Consider the following 24,199-nt stretch of genomic DNA (forward strand, 5'->3'; position numbering starts at 1 on the left):
TCAATAGCCCACATTAAAGCTTGTCTGATCACCAAAGCTTCTACAGTTAGGATGTCCTGAGCTTCAATTCCCGGTCCAAAGCAGAAGAGCATATGTCCCCGGTGATCCCTTGCAATTCCTCCATAGCCAGCGACCCTTCTTTCTTTAAAAAGGGATCCGTCAACATTCAATTTAATGTGGGAAGGAGTTGGAGCCACCCATTTAATGTGATTGCTGGTGTTGTGACTCTGCACTTTCTTGGGGTTCTGATTATAGAAATTAAGGCCTTTCCAAATTTAAAACGTCACCTGTGATGGAGAGAGTCTCTCAGTTGAATCATATTGACTGGTATAAGCTTTCCACAATAACCATAATGCTGTTAAATTTGCAATCGCTAACTCAGTAGCCATTCCATCGTGCCATTGATTCACCAACTGTATTACTTTCTCCACCAAAGTCCCTTGTGTATTCATGAAGGGGAAGTGTAAAGCGTCCCAAATTGTATGTGCAAGAGGGCATAGAACAAAAATATGGTCAGGTGTTGTTTGCTCCTCACCACAATATAAGCAGCTAGTGGAGCAAGCACATCCTCTTTGAATTAATAATGAGGCCGTAGGCAGCTTTTGTTGAAGGACCTTCCATAGAAAATGACTTACTCTTGGATGTAGGGGCACTTTCTAGAATCTTTTCCAATTTGCTGGTGTGGTTGGGCAAGTTGAGTTGCTTATGGCCAGCCTATAGGCTAATCTAACTGAGAATGTTCTGGATGTGGTTCAATGCCAAATCAATCGATCAATCTATGCTAAAGCTTGAGAGAATAGCAAGTATCTTGTTGACTAGGTCTGGTGGCCACCATTGCTGCAAAATATTTCTATTCCATGAGTGATTGCGTGGGTTAATGAGGTGTGCCACTTTTGATGGGGCAATAGTAGCAAAAGGATAACAGCCTAAGTCTGTAGCTGTATTTGGAATCCAGCTATTTGTCCACAGATTGATCAGTTGTCCATCCCCAACTTGCCACATGATTCCTTTTTTGACTAAATCTCGTCCCAGTAGTATTGATCTCCAACCCCATGAATCTGATGATTTAAGGGAGACATCTAAAAAAGAACAGTTGTGACAATACTTTTTCATCATCAATCGCCTCTATAGCGATTGTGGATTTTGAAGTAATTCCCATGCCTTCCGAGACAAGAAGGGCGAGGTTAAAAGCATGAAGATTGCGGAAGTTCAGGCCACCTTCAGATTTCGGAGTGCAGATAGTATTCCAATCTATGGTATGAACCTGTTGCTTTTCTCCATTGGACCAAAAGAAGCTTCTCATCTTTTTTCTAGTATCCCTATTATAGAGGATGGCAATCGAAAGCAAGACATGTAATGTGAGGGTAGAGCAGTGAGAGTTGACTGTTTTAATACTGGCTTTTCAAGAGACGCCAAGTATTTAGATTTCCATCCTTGTAACCGATTATTAACTCGATCAAGGAGAGCAGTACAGTGTTTGCGTTTCAGCTTACCTTGAAATAGTGGAATCCCCAAGTAAATGTCTTCAAGTGTAGTCGTGGAGTTTGGAAATGCGAAGACAACTCTCTTTTCATAGTAGCAGAAGTGTTCGGACTATAATGAGCTATTGTTTTTCTCACATTCAGTTCTTGACCAGAAATATCACAGTATTGTTGAATTACTTGTGCAAAAGTGTTGGCTTCCTTTCTTGTGGCTTGTCCAAACAAAATAATGTCATTTGCAAAGGCAAGATGTGAGAGTCTCTCTCCACCTCTATTTAATTGAATACCCTTCAATTTCTTTTTCTGAATTTCCAATTCCAAGTGTGAAGATAGTAGCTCAGCACATAACACAAATAGATAAGACGACAATGGATCACCTTGTCGAAGTCCCCTAGAGGGATGAATAGAAGAAGTGGGGGATCCATTGATCAGCGGAATGTAAGTGACAGTTGTGACACAGAACATGATCCATTTCACCCATTTATCTGGAAAACCATATGCTTGAAGTGCTTGTTTTAGAAAGCTCCACTCCAATTTGTCATATGCCTTATTCATATACAATTTAACTGCCATAATTCCATTTTTTCTTCGCTTATGATGATGGATTTTGTTCATAAGTTCATGAGCGATCAAGATGTTGTCTTGAATATGCCTTCCTTTTACAAATCCATTTTGTTGAAAGGAAATTAAGCTTGGAAGGATTTTCTTCAAGCGGGAAACCAAAATTTTTGAAATAATCTTATAGTTCATATTACACAAGCTGATAGGTCGGAAGTCTCCAACTGCAGGCATATCTACTTTCGGAATTAATGCTAGGAAAGTAAATTATGTAATTTGGAGAAGGTACCTGTATCGAAGAATTGATACACCATAGCTTGAGCATCATGTTTTACCTCCTCCCAGCTCTTCTGATAAAGATCCCTAGAAAGCCGTTTGGACCTGGAGAATTTAGACCATTGGCTCCGAAGACTGCTAATTTAATCTCTTCATCAACAACAGGACATAGCAGCCATTCTCTATCAAAGTCTGATAGTTTGTTCTTGATGGGATTGAAATATTTTGCCGTACTCCTTGGAGAAGAAGACGAATACAGACGATAAAAGTGTGTGGCAAATGCATTCACAATGTCTTGTTGTTCAGTAAATTGTAGTCCATTTTGCTTAATAAGTTGTATTCTATTGTGAGCTATTCTTACCAAAGTGCTTTGGTAAAAGAATCAAGTGTTTCTGTCCCCCTGGATTTTCCATTTGATGCAAGCCTTTCGCTGCCATTTGTTTTTTCAAAACCAACTTTAATTGTGCCACAAGATGGCTTTCTTCCATGCAGGGGTGGAGCCAGGATGCAATATGGGGGGGGGGGGGCGAAGAATAAAAGCCAGATAACCTTTCCGTTGGGAAAGCACTAATGGTTTTTTGCCACACATATTGTGTGAGCCCTTATAAGACTCATTTGGGGTCCCACCTCTAAATTATTTAATTATATTAAAGAATAGATCCACATATATTTTGTGGGGCCCACATGTATTTGAAAAAAAGGTAAATTATTGATAATGATATTTTTTTTCCGACAAAATATAGGTAAAATTAAAACAACAATATAAAAAAGTATATATACACATAACTTCAACCCTAAAAAGTTAGATGCAAGCCAAAATTTTCTTTGGTAAGAAATGTAAACCAAATATTATTTTTTTTAGGTAAGATGCAAACTAATGGTAGTTAGTTACCTACTAATATAGACATTTATTCACAATACAAAATCAAATAACAAAAATTGTAGAAGAAATAAAGAAACACAAAATATAAAATCAAATTAAAAGTAGAAAAAGATAAACGATAAATAAATTGAGAAAGAGAAAGAGTACCTAATTGTAGAGTATATTTTTTCCCAAATTTTCTTAACCCACGCTTATAGAAAGAGAAGAGAATAAATAGGAAGAAAAGAGGAGAGAGAGGCGATAGGAGAGAATAAATAGGGATTGAAGAGTTAGTTTATAATTTGAAATGAGATTTTGATTTTTGAATATCTAATAAGATTTTTTTTCTTCTAAAATTTACTTTAACATGTTTATAGAAACATAAGAGAATAAATAGGAAGAAAAGATGAGAGAGAAAAGAGGGGAGAATAAATAGGGATTGAGGAGTTAGTTTTTAATTAGAAATGACATTTATACCTATTATTTTACCTTAAAAAATTGTTCTCAATGTTGGGGGGCCAAATAGTGACATTTCATATGTGAGAAGAGAAAAAACTGGAAAAATTAAGGGAATTAAGGGAATCGTATAAAATTTTAAAAAAATCTGGGGGGTGGGGGGCATGACCCCCCTCGGCCCCTCTTTATGTCCGCCCCTTCCATGTACCACTGCTCCGACCGGTGTACTGCGGGGAGTTGCTCATGAAGGTCAATCTATTTTCTAAGATCTTCCTCTTTGGATTCCAGATTCTTCACTGTTGATTTATTCCAACATTTTAAATTACTGGAGAGAGTTTTGAGCTTTTTTGCCGAAGAGAATGAAGGGGATCCTCACATAGGAGAACTCCAAGAATGATGTAAAAGATTTGCATAGGAATCCTCATGCACCCAAAAGCTTTCGAATCTAAATGGTCGAAAAATTCTTGCCAGCAATATTTTCCTTATGCTGAATCATCCGTACAAGTTTACGTGGACATGCCAACATTCATATCACACAACCTTCGTGGACCCAAGTTACCTTCACACTTTAGAATGCACACCGTCTTCCATTTTACTGTAATTTTCTTCATTGTTTCAATGCTTCCTTTCCAAATAAATTTTCGCATCCACAACTCATCTTGCTTAGTGATATTTCCAGGCCACCAAGATAACAAAAATTTATGAATTAGTATGCTGGATATCATAGAATGCACCTACTCAACCATGCTTGCCATCAAAAGCAATTTGTCGTTCCAACCTTGCAGTCAACTCTAGATTTTATCTAATACTGGCAGCAACCTTGCATGGGTAAACCTCCCTCTAAACACATCAAGCCCAAGGTATTTTGTGGGTGATCGACATTTGTAGCAGTATTGGAATCATGTGCTTCCATGAGGTGACATTCTATCAAGAAATAACTTGCTTTTTTCCAAGGAGGTATGTTGTTCTAAGTGGTTCTAATATTTGCTCACAAATTCTACTAAATTCCTAACATATCTTACAGAAGCATTAGGAACAACAAAAATATCATTAGCGTAGAGGAAGGATGAAACCTCCATCCCCCAAGGCCAGGCATCGCCTTCAACTTCCCCTCCATTATCATCACAAGCAGCCCCATACATGGAACCTCTTCGACAAGAAGAAATAGCACAGAAGAAATAGGATCTCCCTGCCTCAATCTCCACTCCAATAGGATGTAAATAGATAGTCGAAAATTCGAATTTGATTCATACTCATATCTGTTTAAGAGCATCCGAATTCAATTTTTTTGGATTCAAATTCGGATTCAAATTCTGATGATCCAATTACTAATTGGATGCGAATTCGGATATGTCAATTTTAAGTCATATATTTTTTGATTTGATTAAATATTTGACAAATCCTATCTATATCTGATTAAAGTTTAATTTAGGGGAATACATCATTATTCCTTTATTAATATTCATTGATAGTCACTAAATACATTAAACTACCAATAAACCATTACTTTAATTGGGCCCAACACTCAAGAATGAGGTTAACAACCCTCGGCATTGGATATCTTTATCCATTTGATAACTTTGAATTCAGATAAGATATTATTTGATAATTCAATTAATTAGACAAATTCAAATTCAGTTATAAATTTACACATCTTACATATATCGAATTCAAATTTAGATAACATGTTTAATAATTGGATTCGAATTCGGATATTACCTTACCTGAGCCGAATCCGATACGTTACATCCCCACACTCCACCCTGAAAAAACCCATAGGCCCCATTCAACATAATTGAAATTCCAGAAGACAACAATAAGTCATCAATTGATCCGATCCACCTACTGAGAAGCCAAAACTTCTCAACACATCAATAAAAATTCCCCAGATAATGAATCATAAGCTTTTTTTTTTTTTTTTGTTACAAAACGGGGTCAAAAGACCCAGAAAACAAAATCAAATCAAACTAAAGCACAACTCTTGAGAAAGTCCTCTTTGAGGATGTCTGTCATTTCTTGCGGGGGATCATTGAAAAAGACCAGACCCTCTTTTCCAATTAGCCGCTTCTTAGACAACCAATCAGCAACCATGTTATTTTGACGCCTAACATGACCAAATCTAACATGGCCTCGAGAAGCATATAGGCTTCGAATTTCAGCAACTAATCTTCCCATCGATCCTTGCTCGTTAACTTCTGGCTCCAATAACCTTATGACCTTCAACGAGTCTGATTCTATTTGGAGTGGCCATGCTCCCATATCCAACGCTACCTTTACCCCTATTTGATTGTGCGCATTTCCGCCTCTACTACATGGCATAGAGGAATCTTGATTGTCACATCCCCCAGCCGGTACCCTATCTGGATTACCCGGGGAAACGATCCACAGCCCAAAAGATCAAATTTATGAACGATCATATCCATTTAGCACAATAACATAATCAAAAGCAAGAACAAATCATTGTATTCTAATAAGTTAATAATAAAATTCAAGAAAAGATCTCAGAAGGATCACTAAGAATATCAGAGTGCAAAAACATGATACCAAATCAAAAGACAACTGTAGAGTACAGTGGAAATATACTCCACAAACATATGCGAAAGATAGATCGAAATCTAAGTAAAGCTCTAAGCTAATACAAGTAAAGTAAAAGATAAGTCTAAAAGAAACAAGAGAAATCTAATCCACATCTTCAGTCGGCTCTTCTTCATCTTCAGTCTTCATCTTCTTCACCTTGCCCTTCCTTATATGGACCGTCATCATATTCCAGACCTGCAGAGAAGTCTAACAAAAGATATGGTACAAAAGGAGTGAGTTTCGAAAGAAACCCAGTAAGGCAGTTAAATCCATAATAACATAAATGGCAGGATTTCAAAACAAACATAAATGCAATATGGTATGAGACAAACAATGAATGTATGAATCTAACTCTATGTATGCTGGTCTCTATTGGTAGACATGCTTTAAGTCATAGCACCATACTTCTTTGGGAAGGTCTCATCACACAACGCCTTTTGGTAGTGGGTCCGGCATCCCTAGGGACATTCCATGTGTCACATCCCCCCAGCCGGTACCCTATCTGGATTACCCGGGGAAGTGATCCACAGCCCTAAAGATCAAGTTTAGGAACGATCATATCCATTTCGCACAATAACATAATCAAAAGCAAGAACAAATCATAATGTTCAAGTAATTTATAATAAAAGTCAAGAAAGGATCTCAGAAGGATCACTAAGAATATCAGAGTGCAGAAAACAAGATACCAAATCAAAAGACAACTGTAGAGTATAGCGGAAATATACTCCACAACATATGCGGAAGGTAGATTGAAATCTAAGTAAACCTCTAAGCTAATACATGTAAGGTAAAAGATAAGTCTAAAAGAAACAAGAGAAATCTAATCCACATCTTCAGTTGGCTCTTCTTCATCTTCAGTCTTCATCTTCTTCACCTTGCGCTTCCTTATATGGACCGTCATCATATTCCAAACCGCAGAGAAGCCGACAAAGATATGGACAAAAGGAGTGAGTTTCGAAAGAAACCCAGAAGGCGTTAAATCCATAATAACATAAATGGCAGGATTTCAAAACAAACATAAATGCAATATGGTATGAGACAAACAATGAATGTATGAATCTAACTCATATATGCTGGTCTCTATTGCGGACATGCTTTAGGTCATAGCACCGTACTCGTAGGAAAGTCTCAATCACTCATCATCAGTTGGTAATGGGTCCGGCATCCCTTGGGACATTCCATGGCTAGGGGGTATAGGTCACCACTCTCTCACATAACCATTGGTCTAAGTACCGGCGCATGTCGGGGTAAAGCCTAGCCAAATGCAAGTCTTCTACTTAGTTACATCAAGTCGATCCGGATACGTCCACCTCGCCCGACGACCTCCGGTATCCTCACACAGAGTCCTCAAGTCCCCGACACGGACCATCAACCCATGGTTATCCACAATGGTAAACGGGAAGCTCCACGCCCCACGGGTTGGTTACCGGCTGAGCGCCCGTGAGCCCAAGCACCAATGCAACCCTACCAATAAATGGCCCCCACAAGGATTCCGCCTCTCACGGGTTGGTTACCGGCTTGAGCGCCCACAAATCCCCAGCACCACGGGCGTCGGCTCAAACCCCCCGATTAGGGTCCGATATAACGAGGTATTCCAGCCAAACACTACTAGACAGCCCTAGGTATGAAAATCAATAATTCAGGAAAGTGCAATGGGCATCTGGAGAACATCCCATACATTCCCTCCGATGTCCAAGGACAGAAGTGTCAAAAGGACACCCTCCTTCCCGAACCAACTAATCAATCACAATCACAAATCAATCATATCATGTACATTACAGATATAGAAAATATACCATAATAAGATTCATCTCATATACAGTTGACAAATAAAGACTTCATAAACTAAAGAAAGCAAGTAAATAATGCTATTGTAATTGAAGTAAATACAACAGAATATATTCATAAAAGAATCTAATTATGGTAACAAATCCAAAAGATTCTAATATAGAAACTAAAATCACACAATCTATGCTATTATAGAAGTAATCATCCTTACCTATATAACTTGAAGAGAATCTCCAAGGATCAAGGAAGATCTTCCTAAACTTGGCAAGAAAGTCCTAAACAAGTATACATATTATATTAGGAAAGAAACCTAGAAGGTAAGAGATCAAATCATCCAAAATAGACCAAATATGAGGTTACCGCCTCATTGGTCGATTGACGGTCCGCCTCGGCGACCAATAAGTCGACCAACAGAGACAAGGGCCTACAAAATCGAGTTTTAAGAATAAAAAACCGAATTTGGTGGTTCAAAAGGGTACCAAACAAGGGGGAAACTACTATGACAAGATCCTAGTATATAGAGGACTTCAAAACACTAATCAAATCAAGTCTTCAAGTTACAAATTAGGAAACAAAAGTTACCATAATTAGATCAATCATGGTCTTGAAGAATTCATAGTAAAAATCATGGACAAGAACAATAGGATGATGGATCATTGATTGTGATAGAGAAATCATGAAAAGCATGCATAGATCCTCAAGAAAAATAGATCTAAGACTGAAGAACATGAATCTAAATAAGGAAACAAAACTACCATAAATGTATTAGTCATGGTTCTTGGAGAAAGCATGGTATGATCAAGAAGAAAGAACTAGAGATTGATAGGTTACAACCTTGTAAAGAAAACACAGCGATTGACTACTAATATGATCAATAAAACAGATCTAAGAAGAGCAGAATTTGAATCAAAAGATGAACAAAGACAAGATCATGATTTAGATCATGATTCCTTCAAAAGCTTGCAATGATCATGGTTAAGATCATCGCATTAGCCATTAATCCTTAGGAAGATCATGAGAGATGAGTAGAGAGATGTTTGCAACAGAGAATGCAACATCCTCACTGTCTCAGCCCAAAAAGGAAAGAAAAACAAAGATGGAGAAGAAGAAGAGAGTGTAGACATACCTTGATGCAAGAGGAAGAAGATTACTTGAGTTCTTGGAGGGATCAACCAAGGATGCAAGGAAATTGATTAGAATGGAGTTCTAACCGTTCCGAGGCTTAGGAGGCAGAGGAGACGAACTAATCCCGAGATTGGACTTAAATAGAGCAAGAAAGACCAAACGGAAAACAGATCCATTGGTCGATTGGATTGGTCAGGCCGCGACCAATCGTCGACCAATGGAGACAAGAAGGCACAAATTGCACCGTTTGGTCATAACTCTCGTTGAAGTCCGATTGATCCAAAATTCGAAAGGGAACTTCACACAAACATACTAAGACTATCTAGCATGAATTTGACATCATCCATGGTCCAAAAATTAGTACTTTATAAATTGGGAACATGAGTTTCTAAATTGGAAACAACATGGTTCTCATAGCAAACTCACCATGGATTCAAGGGAAGAATTAGAGAGAACAAGGCTCTCTCTAATGGAATATCAAGAAGATATCAGAGGCAAGAATAACTAAATAGAAAATCAAAAGAGTACTAATCCTAGAATGAGAGGAATCAAAAATAGAAACTTACTAGAATGCTTATATCAATGGTCAACATAGAAGGCTAAAATGGCTAGAAAGAAAGGGGAATTGATTCAAGGAGATGAAATACATTGGAACAGTAGTAAAGGCTAAGACCAAACATGTTAAACATAATTAGAAAAGAAGCTACAGAGAATGATCATGCTATCCAAAACTCAACCAAAATCGGTGAAGAATTGAGGAGATTCACCATGTGGTTTCAAGGAATGCATTGAGTGATTGGGAGTTCACTCTAAGACATAAGAAGATTAGAGAATGGGTAGTTATAGTAGTGTAACACCCCCACAATCAAAACATCAAGATAGAACAGAAGAAGAAGAAAAGAGAGAAGAAGGAGATAGAACACGGAATCAAGGTCCAACTCAAGATGTAACATTAAACTAACCTTTCTTCACCCAAAATAGATAGGGTGTCCTGGGGGGGGGCCCCGGGGGGGGGGGGGGGGGGCGGGCCCCCCACCGGGGGGGGGGGGGGGGGAATAGTTACATCGGTCAGATCCAGATACGTCCATTCCTCGCCCCTGGCGATCCTTTCCGATATCCTTCACACTAGAGTCCTCATATTCCCTGACTACGGACTCATCAACCTTATAGGTCATCCACATATGGTAAACGGGAAGCTCTCACGTCCTCTCACGGGTTGGTTACCGGTCTTGAGCGCCTGTGAGCCCAAGTCTAATCATATGCAATCCTACCGATAAATGGTCTCCATAATGTGATTCATGTCCTCTCACGGATTGGTTACTGGTCTTGAGCGCCCATGTCACGCCCTCCCAGCCGGTACCCTATCTGGCATACCCGAGAGTGTGATCCACAGCCCGAAGATCAGGTATCGAGTGATCAACCTCCCACATAAACAATAACATAATCATGAACAATCATAACATGGGTGCGGAAGATAAATCATAGATCCAATAAAGAAAGAATGAATCATAACTGAATCAGAATAATAGATATAATCGAGTATCAAACAAGATAAGTAAAGTGAAGCAAAATCCCACTTTACATCCAGCGGAAAAGTAGCTCTAAAAGAATAAACTAGACAAAACCTAATCCCAGTAACAAGTACATTGGGTAACTAAGTTATTCTCTACTTTATAGACAACATCCTTGTAAGTGTAAATCTCATAAATAGCACAAGGACGCTTCCACTCAATGGTCGGACTAAGCATCGTACGGAGCATAACCACTCGCGGGATCTTCAGAGTAATTGTGGTAACCGCAATCACCTTCCTGGAGATATGCCTCTTCGCCTTGCGCTTCTTCATAGGGACCGTCATAGTACTCAAGTCACTGCAGGATAGTCTAACAACATTGTACAATAAAGGAATGAGTTTCGAAGAAACTCGTCGAAAGCGATTAAAAATCCATAATAACATAAATGGCGGGATTCCGAGAACAAACATAAATGCAATATGACATGAGACAAACAATGAATGAATGAATCTAACTCTATGTATGCTGGTCTCTATTGGCGAGACATGCTTTAAGTCATAGCACCGTACTTCTTTAGGAAAGTCCACTCACATCCTCAACCATTTAAGATATCTTGGATTCTCTCACGGATCATTTCACCGGTCTTGAGCAGCCGATTGGTAATGGGTCCTTCATCCCTCGGGACAAACCTTGGCAGGGGGTTAAGTCAACACACTCTCTCACAACCATTTGGTATAAGTCACTGGCGCATGTCGGGGTAAAACCTAGCCAAATGCAAGTCTTCTACTTGGTTACATCAAGTCGGATCCGAGATACTTCCATTCCTCGTCCCCGACGATCCTTTCCGGTATCCTTCACACTAGAGTCAACGTATCCTATGGCACCGACCAACTCGGACTACGGACTCATCAACCCTATTGATCATCCACATATGGTAAACGGGAAGCTCTCACGTCCTCTCACGGGTTGGTTACCGGTCTTAAGCGCCCGTGAGCCCAAGTCTAACCATATGCAACCCTACCAATAAATGGCCCCCACAATGTGATTCCTGTCCTCTCACGGGTTGGTTACCGGTCTTGAGCGCCCATGAATCCCCATTGCTACCACGGGTCGTTCGGTCTCAATACCCCTCCGATTAGGGTCGACATAACAGGACATCCTAGCCAAACACTACTAGACAATCCTAGATATGTCATCCAACGGTTTAGGAAGGTGTCCAGAGGGCATCTCCGGAAACATCCCATAATATTCCCGTAGTAGTCCAAGGACAGAAGTGTCGAAAGGACACCTCTCCTTTCCAAACCATACGTAAGCATACACATGCATCAATTCATATCATCACATATATGGTAACTTCATATATGGAAAGAAATCAGTAAATACAATCACTTGTATAACATTGGTAAGTAAATCATACATGAATCAATTTAATATGAATAAGTAATGCTACTGTAATCAAAGTTATGCAACAGTAGTATATCATTGTAAGAATCTAATTTAGGAAACATATTAATGATATTCAAATATAGAAACTAGATTCATGCTATCTATGTAATTAAGGAAATAACCATCCTTACCTTTTATAACTCGCAAAGGGATCCTAAGAAATCAAGTAAGATCTTGGCAAACTTGAGAAGAAGGTCCTAAACAAGTATATACAACATATTAGGAAAGATCCCAACTAAGAAAATATATCAAAACATCCGAAAGACCAATGACCGGTGCGGAGTACTCATTGGTCGGGGGGGGGGGGGGGGGCCCAACCCGCCCAGGAGGAAAAAAAAATAAAAAAAAAAAGGGGGGGGGAGGGAAAGGGGGGAAAAAAAAAAAAAAAAAAAAAAAAACAAAAAAAAAAAAAGATCCAAATTAGGAAACAAAAAGTTACCATAATTAACTCAAACATGGATCTTGATGAATTTGAAATAGAAAACAAAGACAAGAACAATAGGAGGATGGATCATTGCTTTCGGTAATGAAAACATGAAAACATTCATAGGTCTTCATGGAATAAGGCTTAGAAGCATAAATCTAAATAAGGAAATAAAACCTACCATATATGTAACTATCATGCATCATGAAGAACACATAGTATGGTAGAAGAGAACATCTAGAAATCTATAGATTATGGATCATGGAAAGAAAACACAGTAATTACTACTAACATGATCAACAAAAGAAGATCCAAAGAGATCAGAATTCAGATTAGAAGTTTAACAGAGATTAAATCATGGTTTGATCATGAATCCTTCAAAAGCTTGCAATGATCATGGTTAAGATCATTGTTCTAGCCTTAAATCCTTAGGATGATCATGAGAACATGTTCAGAGATGTTTGCAACAGAGAATGCAGCATCTCTTCTACTGTCTCAACTCAAAAAGGAAAGAAAAACAAAGATGGAGGAGAAGAAGAGAGAGTAGACATACCTTTTGATGCAAAAAGAAGAGTTCCGACGAAGATCCGTCAAGAAAACACCAAGGATGCAAGAGAGATGACTTGCAGAGGTCTTTGGTTCGTTCAAGAGGGTTTGGAGGCAGCAAATACGAAGTGGACTCGAGGTTGGACTTAAATAGAGCAAGAACAACCTAATTGCCAAAGACAGCACTCATTGGTCGAGTGGATTGGTCGATCGGCCCGATCGACCAATCGGTCGACCAATGCCGACAAAGAAGGCCAAAACAAGGAATTGAAGGTCCAGATCAAATCCAATCCTAAAGGGGTTTTGCACACAAGTCAAGTGACTTACCTAATAGGTAGAAATGCCTTCAAACCAAGATAGAGAGCACTCCAAGTCCATCAACTAATTAGATCTTCATCAGGATTCAGTTTCCATAAATAGAACCTCATCATCAACTTTCATGGATTCAAAGCCAGACACCAAGTCCTCTACTGGGATGGCCCAAAGCTGACTTCTTACTTTACTTCGGGTCATCGGACCTACAAATAACAAGGTTTTCGGATCAAGGTTAGGGCTGGGTTTTACAGCCCATGAATCCCCATTGCTACCACGGGTTGTTCGGTCTCAATACCCCTCTGATTAGGGTCTGACATAATGGGACATCCTAGCCAAACACTACTAGACAGTCCTAAATATGTCATCCAACAGTTTAGGAAGGTGTCCAAAGGGCATCTTCGGAAACATCCCATAATATTCCCATAGTAGTCCTAGGACAAAAGTGTCAAAAGGGCACCTCTACTTTCCAAACCATAACATCACATATATGGTAACTTCATATATGGAAAGAAATCAATAATAACATCCAACTTGTATATATTTGGTAAGTAAATCATACATGAGTCAATTTAATATAAACAAGTAATGCTACTGATATCAAGATAGTACAACAGTAGTATAACATTGCACAAATCTAATTAAAGAAATAAACTAACAAGATTTAAATATAGAAACTAAGATATACAATCTATGTAGTTAAGGAAGTAACCATCCTTACCTTATATAACTCGCGATGGATCTTAGGGAATCAAGTAAGACCTTGACTAAACTTGGGAAGAAAGTCCTAAACAAGTATATATAACATATTAGGAAAGATACCTAGAAGGAAAGATATTAAAACATCCAAAACAAACCAAATATGAGGTTGCTGTACTCATTGGTCGATTGACTTGGTCTACTGCCTCAGTCGACCAATGAGTCGACCAACAGAGACAGTGGCCTTCAAAATCAGAGTTTTTAGAATATAGAACCGAATTTGGTGGTTCAAAAGGGTACCAAACAAGGGGGAAACAACTATGACAATATCCTAGTATATAGAGGACTTCAAAACACCAATCAAATCAAGTCTTCAAGTTACAAATTAGGAAACAAAAGTTACCATAATTAGATCAATCATGGTTCTTGAAGAATTCATGGTAAAAATCATGGACAAGAACGATAGGATGATGGATCATTGATTGTGATAAAGAAACCATGAAAATCATGCATAGATCTTGAAGAAAAATAGATCTAAGACTGAAGAACATGAATCTAAATAAGGAAACAAAACTTACCATAAATGTATTAGTCATGGTTCTTGGAGAAAGCATGGTATGATCAAGAAGAAAGAACAAGAGATTGATAGGTTACAACTCTTGTAAAGAAAACACAATGATTGACTACTAATATGATCAATAAAACATATCTAAGAAGATCAGAATTTGAATCAAAAGATGAACGAAGACAAGATCATGATTTAGATCATGATTCCTTCAAAAGCTTGCAATGATCATGATTAAGATCATTGCATTAGCCATTAATCCTTAGGAAATCATGAGAGACTAATAGAGGGATGTTTGCAACAGAGAATGCAACATCTTCTCTACTGTCTCAGCCCAAAAAGGAAAGAAAATCAGAGATGGAGAAGAAGAAGAGAGTGTAGACATACCTTTGATGCAAGAGGAAGAAGATTACTTGAGTTCTTGCAAGGGATCAACCAAGGATGCAAGGAAATTGATTAGAATGGAGTTCTAACTCGTTCCAGAGGCTTAGGAGGCAGAGGAGACGAAGTAATCCCGAGATTTGACTTAAATAGAGCAAGAAAGACCTAAATCTGCAAAACAGGTCCCATTGGTCGATTGGATTGGTCTACTGGCTCCAGTCGACCAATCAGTTGACCAATGGAGACAACAAGGTACATATTGCACTGTTTTGGTCATAACTTCTTCGTTTGAAGTCCGATTGATCCGAAATTCGAAAGGGAACTTCACACAAACATACTAAGACTATCTAGCATGAATTTGACATCATCCATGGTCCAAAAATCAGTACTTTATAAATTGGGAACATGAGTTTCTAAATTGGAAACAACATGGTTCTCATAGCAAACTCACCATGGATTCAAGGGAAGAATTAGAGAGAACAAGGCTTCGCTCTAATGGAATATCAAGAACATATCAGAGGCAAGAATAACTAAATAGAAAATCAAAAGAATACTAATCTTAGAATGAGAGGAATCAAAAATAGAAACTTACTAGAATGCTTGTATCAATGGTCAACATAGAAGGCTAAAATGACTAGAAAGAAAGGGGAATTGATTCGAATAGATGAAATACATTAGAACAATAGTAAAGGCTAAGATCAAACATGTTAAACATTAATTAGAAAAGAAGCTACAGTAGAATGATCATGCTATCCAAAATTCAATCAAAATTAGTGAAGAATTGAGGAGATTCACCATGTGGTTTCAAGGAATGCATAGAGTGATTGGGGGTTCACTCTAAGACATAAGGAGATTAGAGAATAGGTAGTTATAGTAGTGTAACACCTTCTCCTCAATCAAAACATCAAGATAGAACAGTAAGAAGAAAAAAAGAGAGAAGAAGGAGATAGAACACTGAAATCAAGGTCCAACTTCAAGGTGTAACATTAAACTAACCTTTCTTTACTCAAAACAGATAGGGTGTCCTGGCTAGGTTTGGGCTGGATTTCACATTGATAGTAAATCCTCTTCTGAACAGGCCTTCTTGATCCCGGATCACCCCAACTAATTGAGCGTAGGATTCCTTCACCTTCACAACAGTATTTGTGTTGTACTTAAACCATCCTCTTCTAGGGCATGTCCACCCTAAAACTTCCAACTCTTTACTTGGTTCAAGAACAGGGCTTTGGCATGTTGTCCAAGCTTCCTTATTGGCTCGATAAAATTTCTCGATAATGAGCACACCATTCCCTAGTCTGGAAAAATCTACCTCATGGGTATCTCGATTTCACCATCCCCAAAGAAATTGTAGGGTACACACAAATTGCTCAGGCCAATCGTTGCTCCATTTGGCAGCAAACCCACATATATTGGCATAGATCCATTCCTGCTTTTTGCACCTAAAAAACCATATTTGATATCGTGGTTTAACCATACGTTCCCCAATGCTTCTTGCAAAGCAACAATCCTTGAATACATGTAATACATCTTCCACCTCTGTCATGCAAAGATTGCATTTATCATTATCTTGAAGATGCAAGTGGCGGTTTCTAGCATTAGTCATCAACCGATTCTTTACAACTAGCCAAAAGAAACTGCAAAATCGGTTTAGGAGATGAAGTTTCCAAGAAGTATTCCAAAATTTTCCATTGAATATGCCCATATCTATAGCTAGTTCGTTCTTTATCAATGTCTCATTTGCAGAGCGTATCAAAAAAATACCTTCAGTGGATGGGATCCAAGACATGACATCAGATCCATTGTTACTAGAGGGGAGTGGGAAATCCTTCAGTTTGGTGCAGATTTCTGTAGGGAGGTATCCCTCAATTTTTGTTGTCCATTCCATGCCATTACTTTCCAAGAATTGGTTAACGACTTCCCACTACCACTGATTGGGAACTGGAGAAATCACATGGTCTTCCAAATTACCTTCTACATCTAACCAGCTGTCCCTCCAGAAATAAGTGTTCCTTCCATCTCCAATTTTTATTCTGCAATGCTCTTTCATTCTATTTTCAACTCTGCAGATAGCTCACCACAATGGAGAATCAGAAGAGGCTGCTTTAAAGGGGTGTTTACGCCTTTTTGATCCATATTTATCTTGAAGAAATGCAGACCACAATGAGTTCTGCTTTTTAACCCCCTAAGCGAGTTTCATGATAAAGGCTTCATTCATCACCCGAAGCTTCCTAAAGCCTAAATTGCCTTCCACCTTTGGTCTACAAATCTCGTTCTAGCTCACAAGATGTGCCTTTTTTTTTCCTGAGTGGACTCGCCTCATATAAAGGCTCGAGTTAATTTTTCAACTTCACCTAGGACCCCTTTTGGAATCAAAGTTGTCTGCATCGAGTAGTAAGGTATAGTCATTACAACTGATTTTGCCAGGACAATTCGTCCCACAAGGGAAAGCGAAGAAGCTTTCCAACTGGAGAGCCGATCTGATACCTTGCTAATAATGTATTGATAACTACCTTTCTTGTCTCTTTTATAGTGAATAGGTACCCCTAGATATCTACCCAAATCATCTGTCATGGTGAAGCCGCTTCTTTGTGCAATCTCCTTTGCTCTCTGACTCTCTACATTTTTGGAGAAGAAAATACGGGTTTTCTTTGTGCTCACTTTGCTTCCCGATGCGTTGCAAAATTTATCCAAGCATTCCTTCACAATGGTAATTTGCTCTAAGGAAGCTTCTGCAAAAAGAACTACATCATCGGCAAACATAAGATGGGAGATTCCCATACCCCCTTTACGAATACGACCAGGGGATCCACTTCCCGCAGCCAATGCATCTTGGATATAGTGGGTCAATCTCTCCATGTAAAGGACAAATAAATAGGGCAACAAAGGGTCCCCTTGGCGAATTCCTCTGGAAGGTTTAAATTCTTTTGTACCTTCCCCATTCCAGAGAACTCTAAAGGTTGGACATGTAACGCACATCATAATCACATCAATTAGTTTGGATGGTACTCCTACTTTCAAAAGTGAATCAGCAATAAATTCCCACCGGATTCGATCATATACCTTTTCCAAGTCAATTTTAATAGCCATCTAATGGATTTTTCCTCCTTTTTGCTTCATGAAGTGAAAAAGTTCTTGTGCAACAATGATATTATCCTGAATATTCCTTCCAGGAACAAAACTGACTTGATTGGGTGCAACAAGGCTAGGCATAAACTCCTTCAATCTGTTAGTTATCAACTTAGTCAGAATTTTGAGGTTGACATTACAGAGAGATATAGGCCGGAATTGTGTAATCTTCTCAGGTTTGTCTATTTTGGGAATCAATACTAACAAAGTCTCATTGATCTTATTCTCCAACTCTCCACTAAAGGCTCTAGCCATAGTCTTGCAAACATCTTTACCTGTAATACTCCAAGTTTTCTGATAGAAAGCAGCTTGAAAACCATCTAGTCCTGGAGCCTTCCATGGACCAATTTGATGAACATCACGATAAATCTCCTCTTCATTAAGCTCATTAACAAGGATAGATAACCAATCGTGGTCTAAAGCTGGAAAACTATGATCTGTTTGGAAAGGATCTAGATCAATTTGTCCTTAGTAAAGAGACCTGTGAAATAATTAACAAAATGATTTTTTAGATCTGCATCCTCAAAAATCCATTGATTATCTTCTCCCTTGAGGCCTTCAATTTTATTTCTCTTCCTTCTGTTTAGAGTAGATATGTGAAAATACCTCGTATTCCTATCACCTTGTAAAGTCCAACTTTTCCTGGATTTTTGGGCCCATAGAATTTCCTCTCTCTGCATAACTTTTTCAAGTTCAACTATAAGATCCTCTTCCAATCTCCCTAAAAAAGGGTTATAGGGTCTTGCTGCAAGTTTTCTTTGGATTCCCCCTAGGCGAGCATACAAACTTCTTTTCGCAGCTTCAATGTTCCTGAAAGTTTGTTTGTTCCAAGTAGACAATTTTTCTTGCAAATGATGTAAGGCAGAAGGCAAAGGATGGTTTGTTTTCCAGCCCTGTCTCACAATATCAACAAAATCTGCATGGTTGAACCTCATAGCTTCTAATCTGAACGGTCTCTTTTTGTAGGGACTTCTAACTGAGTCTGCCTCAACCAATAAAGGATTATGATCGGATTTGAGTCTAGGAAGCACTCTAACTATAGCATCTGGCCACAAGATAAGCCACCCACCTGAACAGAGTGCACGGTCCAGCCTTCTATAGATTCTTTGATAACCGTTCCACTTGGGTCTTCTCCAAGTAAATTTTGGACCCACAAATCCCAAGTCTATAAGATTGCATAGATTTAAATTTTCTTTAAACTTTGTACATTTTTTGATCGACACCGGACTTCCACCTTTTACTTCAGATTGATCAAGTACATCATTTAGGTCTCCCACTACTAAATATGGATAATGATAAAAATTCAATATAGTAGCCAAATCCTCCCACCCTTCATGCCGATTGGATTCAATGGGGTTGGCATACATAGCCACAAGACCCCACCTTTTATTATTGACAGTATCGAAAATTTCAATAAAAAGAAATTGGGTATGTGTATGAATAAGAGATACCTGATAACTTGTATTGAATAAAATGAACCATATGCCTCTTGATAGCCCAACTGCATCGCTTTTAAAATGACACACACCCTTAATTTTAGTTATGACATGCTCCGCCTTCTCTCACTTATTCGAGGTTCCATAATGATAACACAATCAGGATTATACTTCTGTCTATAATGCTTAAGAGTAGTGGCAAATGCTTTATTGTCTGCTCCCCTTGAATTCCATGCAAAAACCTTCATAAGGAAACTTGATATGGGTTTTGGGTACCGTCATTCATCACCACATCATTCCCAAGGGAATGGTTTTGTCCTACATTGAGCATCGGTGTTTCAACCACAATTTCATCCATATCATCAACTTCATCAGGAGGTTTACCTTGTTCAGGTAAGAGAGCAAGAGAGCAAATTAAGTGGTGATATGGAGAGTTTATGATCAGACCGGGTTCATACCTGGTCCGACCCTCGACCCCGGTCGAGACGGAGAAAACCGAATCGCTCCCGAGCGAACCGGATCCAGAAGATGGCTTGCTGAAGAAGAAAGATTATTCGGCTGCAAGCGTGCCCTAATCTTACTTATGGATTAGGGTAATCACCCTGATGACAGCAGACTCAAACTGACGGCTGCGGATAATCATCATCAAAGGGATAACTATCGCATAACCTAACGGTTATCTCAGGAGTCCTCTACTAGCCCAAACTAGTAGAAGTCTATCGCTCAACGGATCTTATTGATAAAGATCTAACGACTACCCGAAGAAGGCTCGAGTGCATCCAACGAAGGAGATTCGAAGGTACACTCTATATAAACCTCACTACTATACAAGGTGAGGGACGGATCAATTGATCAAGGAGAATACTATCTGAGACTCAGGTTCAGATACATACCGATAGACCTAAACTATCGGTGTCCCCGCTATCTAGATCACCTTTCCCGTTTCTTCATTCATTAGCTCGTGCTTCTAGCAGAGCCGTTTGTGATTAAGTTCATCAATCGACTTAGCCTTCGGAGTGGACTCCCGACCCCAGCCGGTCGGGCCACATCTGACGCTTTCGTTTTGCAGGACATCACATGGAGATCCAAGGGCTGAGCAGATTTTGGACGCATCATTTGGCGCCGTCTGTGGGAAAGACTTGAAAAAGCCATGGTGACTAGATCAGCAGCCGCTGCACAACGCAATTCCGGTGTTCAGATACCTGGGGTGAATAATCCAGATATTCCCCAGGAAAGCATAAATCCTATCGAAGTGGATAAAGGCCAAGGAGGACGTCATCTTCCTCCTGATACAATCCAAGATCAATTGGATCAGGTAAAGATTCAACTCTTGGAGGTGAGCCAAGCACTCCGCTTGCTCACCAGACGAGTGGTTTTACCACAAGAACCTGATCAACATGACTCAGGGAGACGTGCATTGCCACGTGACCAAAGAATGGCGGAAGACCGGAATGTTGATCAGAATTTCCGTGAAGGAGACCGAGGACTTCAGAGGATTGATGATCAACCAAGGCGAGGCGATCGGTTCGATAGACCGCAAGAGAGTACAACTGATTCAAATACAAGGTTGGATACTGGGGTAAGAACTCACTCACCCACCGTCAGAAGAGCCGTTCGTGATGATCGAGCGATTCGTGATAAGAGAAACGTTCGTGAAGGACGGGCTGTTCGTGATGATCGAGTAGCACGTGATGATCGTGTTAATCGAGGTCGTGATTGTATTGCTGAAGATCACCCGACCCAGATTGGTCAAGAATTGGCCAACATCAATGAGAAGTTAGGGCAATTGGCTAAGGGAAGAATAATTGAGGATATTTACTCAGTCATTCGGAAGACTCCTTTTTTGAGCCAATTGCGGGATATGGGTTTCCCCATAACTTCCGTTTGCCTACCTTCTCAACATTCGATGGCTCCGGAGATCCAACAGCTCACATCGGCTATTACCAACGAGACCATGGCGAGTTTCGTGTAATTCGATGAAATTTTATGGTGGTTTTTGGATCATCTCTAAGCTGGAGCGGCACAAAAGTGGTTTTCTAACCTCCCCTCGGGAAGGATCGTAAACTTTGACGAATTGGCACGCCAATTCATAGGGCGATTCGAGTGGGATACGGGTCAAGAAAACGGAAGAAACCTTGTTTTCTTGTCAAACAGGGAAAGAGCGAATCGATCGAGAGTTTCGAAAAGATTCAACAAGGTGACGATGGAGATAGAAAACTTGGATGAACAGGTAGCCGTAACCGCTCTATTCACGGGACTCACAAATCGGAAACTCCCGGAGTTATTACTACAGGATATACCCACGACTTATGCTTGAGTTGGTACATAGATGCCGAAGCAGGCTGAAGTCATGGAGATTCTAGATGCGCGCCAAGGAGATAATAAAGTCTCCAATAAGGAACAAAAGGCTCCAGAGCAGAAGCAGAAGCCAAAGAAGAATGTTCGTGATCGGGTTGGAAGATCCCAACCTTGGCGCCAAAGATCCCCCGGAAGAAGTGAGTACACTCCATTGAATGCTCCTCGGGCCGATATTTTGAATATCTTCAAAAGAAAAAATATTTTGAAGTGGCCGCCTAAAATTCTTTTGAAACCCGGAGAGCAGCAGGATCGGGAAAAGTATTGCCGATTCCACAAGGACTATGGTCATTACACTAATGACTGTCGTCATACGAAGGCGGATATTGAGAGATTGATATCTCGGGGACATCTGTCCGATTTTGTTAGCGAGGAGAAGGGAGGAGCCACGCAGGCCACGTGCGGCTGCCCCTAAAAGGAATCGTTCGGTCAGTTCAGAACGATCGAGGGAGGCCCCGAAGTCCAAAAAAGGCAAGGAGGTGATTGAAGCTGCTACTCGGTCACCGATCCTTACCATCTTCGGGGTCCAGAGCCCGAATCATTCCGGAGTTTAAAAACCAAATCTAAATTTGTTGGAGCCGGAGAGGCGCAGAAGTGGAAGAAGCTGAATGGTGAAGATTCTATCACCTTTAGCGAAGAAGACGAGAGAGATGTTTGTTTACCTCATGATGATGCTATAGTCATCAAGGTAGAGATTGCACGGCAGGAAGTGCATAGAGTATTGATTGATACAGTGGTCTGCAGCTGACCTAATTTCTTACGAAGTGTATCAAAAATTGAAGGTGGATCAAGACTTGATGAAACCTTCATCTACACACCTATATGGCTTTGCAGGGTCATCTGCAGTAGCGGAAGGATCGGTTCAGTTGGATCTTTCCATTGGAAGTTTTCCCAAAGAAACAACTGTCCGAATTAATTTTCTGGTGGTTCGAGAACTACCAGCCTATAATATGATTCTCGGGCGACCATCTTTATCCAAGATAGGTGCTATTGTTTCGACAAAGCACCCGAAGATAAAATTCCCGACCGATATGGGAATCGGTCAAGTCTCCTCCGACCCGGAAGATCTCTCGGCGGTGTTATGTTGCCTATTTAAAAGACAAGGAGGGTCCGAAGAAGGTTACTGCCCTCCCCATAGAAATTCGAGATGATCGGGAAGAGACAGAGATGCAAAGGCCCAAACCGGTGGAGAAAGCTGGAGCAAATCCAGCCGTGTACCGAGGATGCGAAAAAGATTACTTATGTCGGGTCCGAACAGTGGAAGAGTTTAAAGATGAATTGAAGTTATTTCTTCAACGGAATAAGGATGTATTAGCATGGTCTGCTGAGGACATGCCGGGGATCGATCGGGCCATTGCAGAGCACAAACTCGGATAAACCCTAAGGCGAAACCAAGTGATACGAGAAAAGAAGAAATTTCTTTATTGAAAAGTATGAAGCCGTTCGGAACGAAGTTGAAAAACTTAAGAATTCTGGTTTCATAGAACCAATCGAGTGCCCAACTTGGTTGGCCAACGTGGTGATGGTGAAAAAGGCGAATGGGAAGTGGAGGATGTGTACGAGACTACACGGATCTAAACAAAGCTTGCCCAAAAGATTGCTACCCGTTGCCTCGGATTGACCTCTTGATAGATGCTATCTGCAGGTATGAAACTTTAAGTTTCATGGATGCCTACTCGGGGTATAATCGGATCCTTATGAATAAGGAGGATGAGAAGTATACGGCTTTTATGACTGATCGTGAAAGCTATTATTACAAGGTCATGCCTTTTGGCCTGAAGAATGCGGGAGCAACATATCGGAGGGCCGTCAACAAGATTTTCAAAGAGCTGATAGGAAAGAACGTTGAAGCATATGTTGACAACATGCTTTGGTGAAAAGCTTTACAAAAGCAAATAACATTGCAGATTTGATCGAGGTTTTCTCGATCGAGGAAACATCAAATGAAGTTGAACCCCGAAAAATGTGCCTTTGGAGTCTCCTCGGGCAAATTCTTGGGTTTCATGGTATCACGAGAGGGGAATTGAGGCAAATCCTGCCAAAATACAAGCTCGATTGATATGGAGGCTCCCAAAACCGTTCGGGATGTACAATGTTTGACGAGGAGAGTTGTTGCCTTAAATCGATTTATCTCCAAGTCCGGAGAGAAATGTTTGCCTTTCTTCAAGGCACTTAAAGACCCGAAGGGCAATAAGGAAGCAAAGTGGACTGAAGAGTGCCGGAAAGCTTTCGAGGAATTAAAAGAAGCACTTGGACAACCACCGATCTTGTCCA

This window comes from Hakea prostrata, chromosome 9, assembly GCF_041222555.1.
Source record: "Hakea prostrata isolate BN-2017 chromosome 9, UWA_Hpros_2, whole genome shotgun sequence".
Taxonomy (NCBI): Eukaryota; Viridiplantae; Streptophyta; class Magnoliopsida; order Proteales; family Proteaceae; genus Hakea; species Hakea prostrata.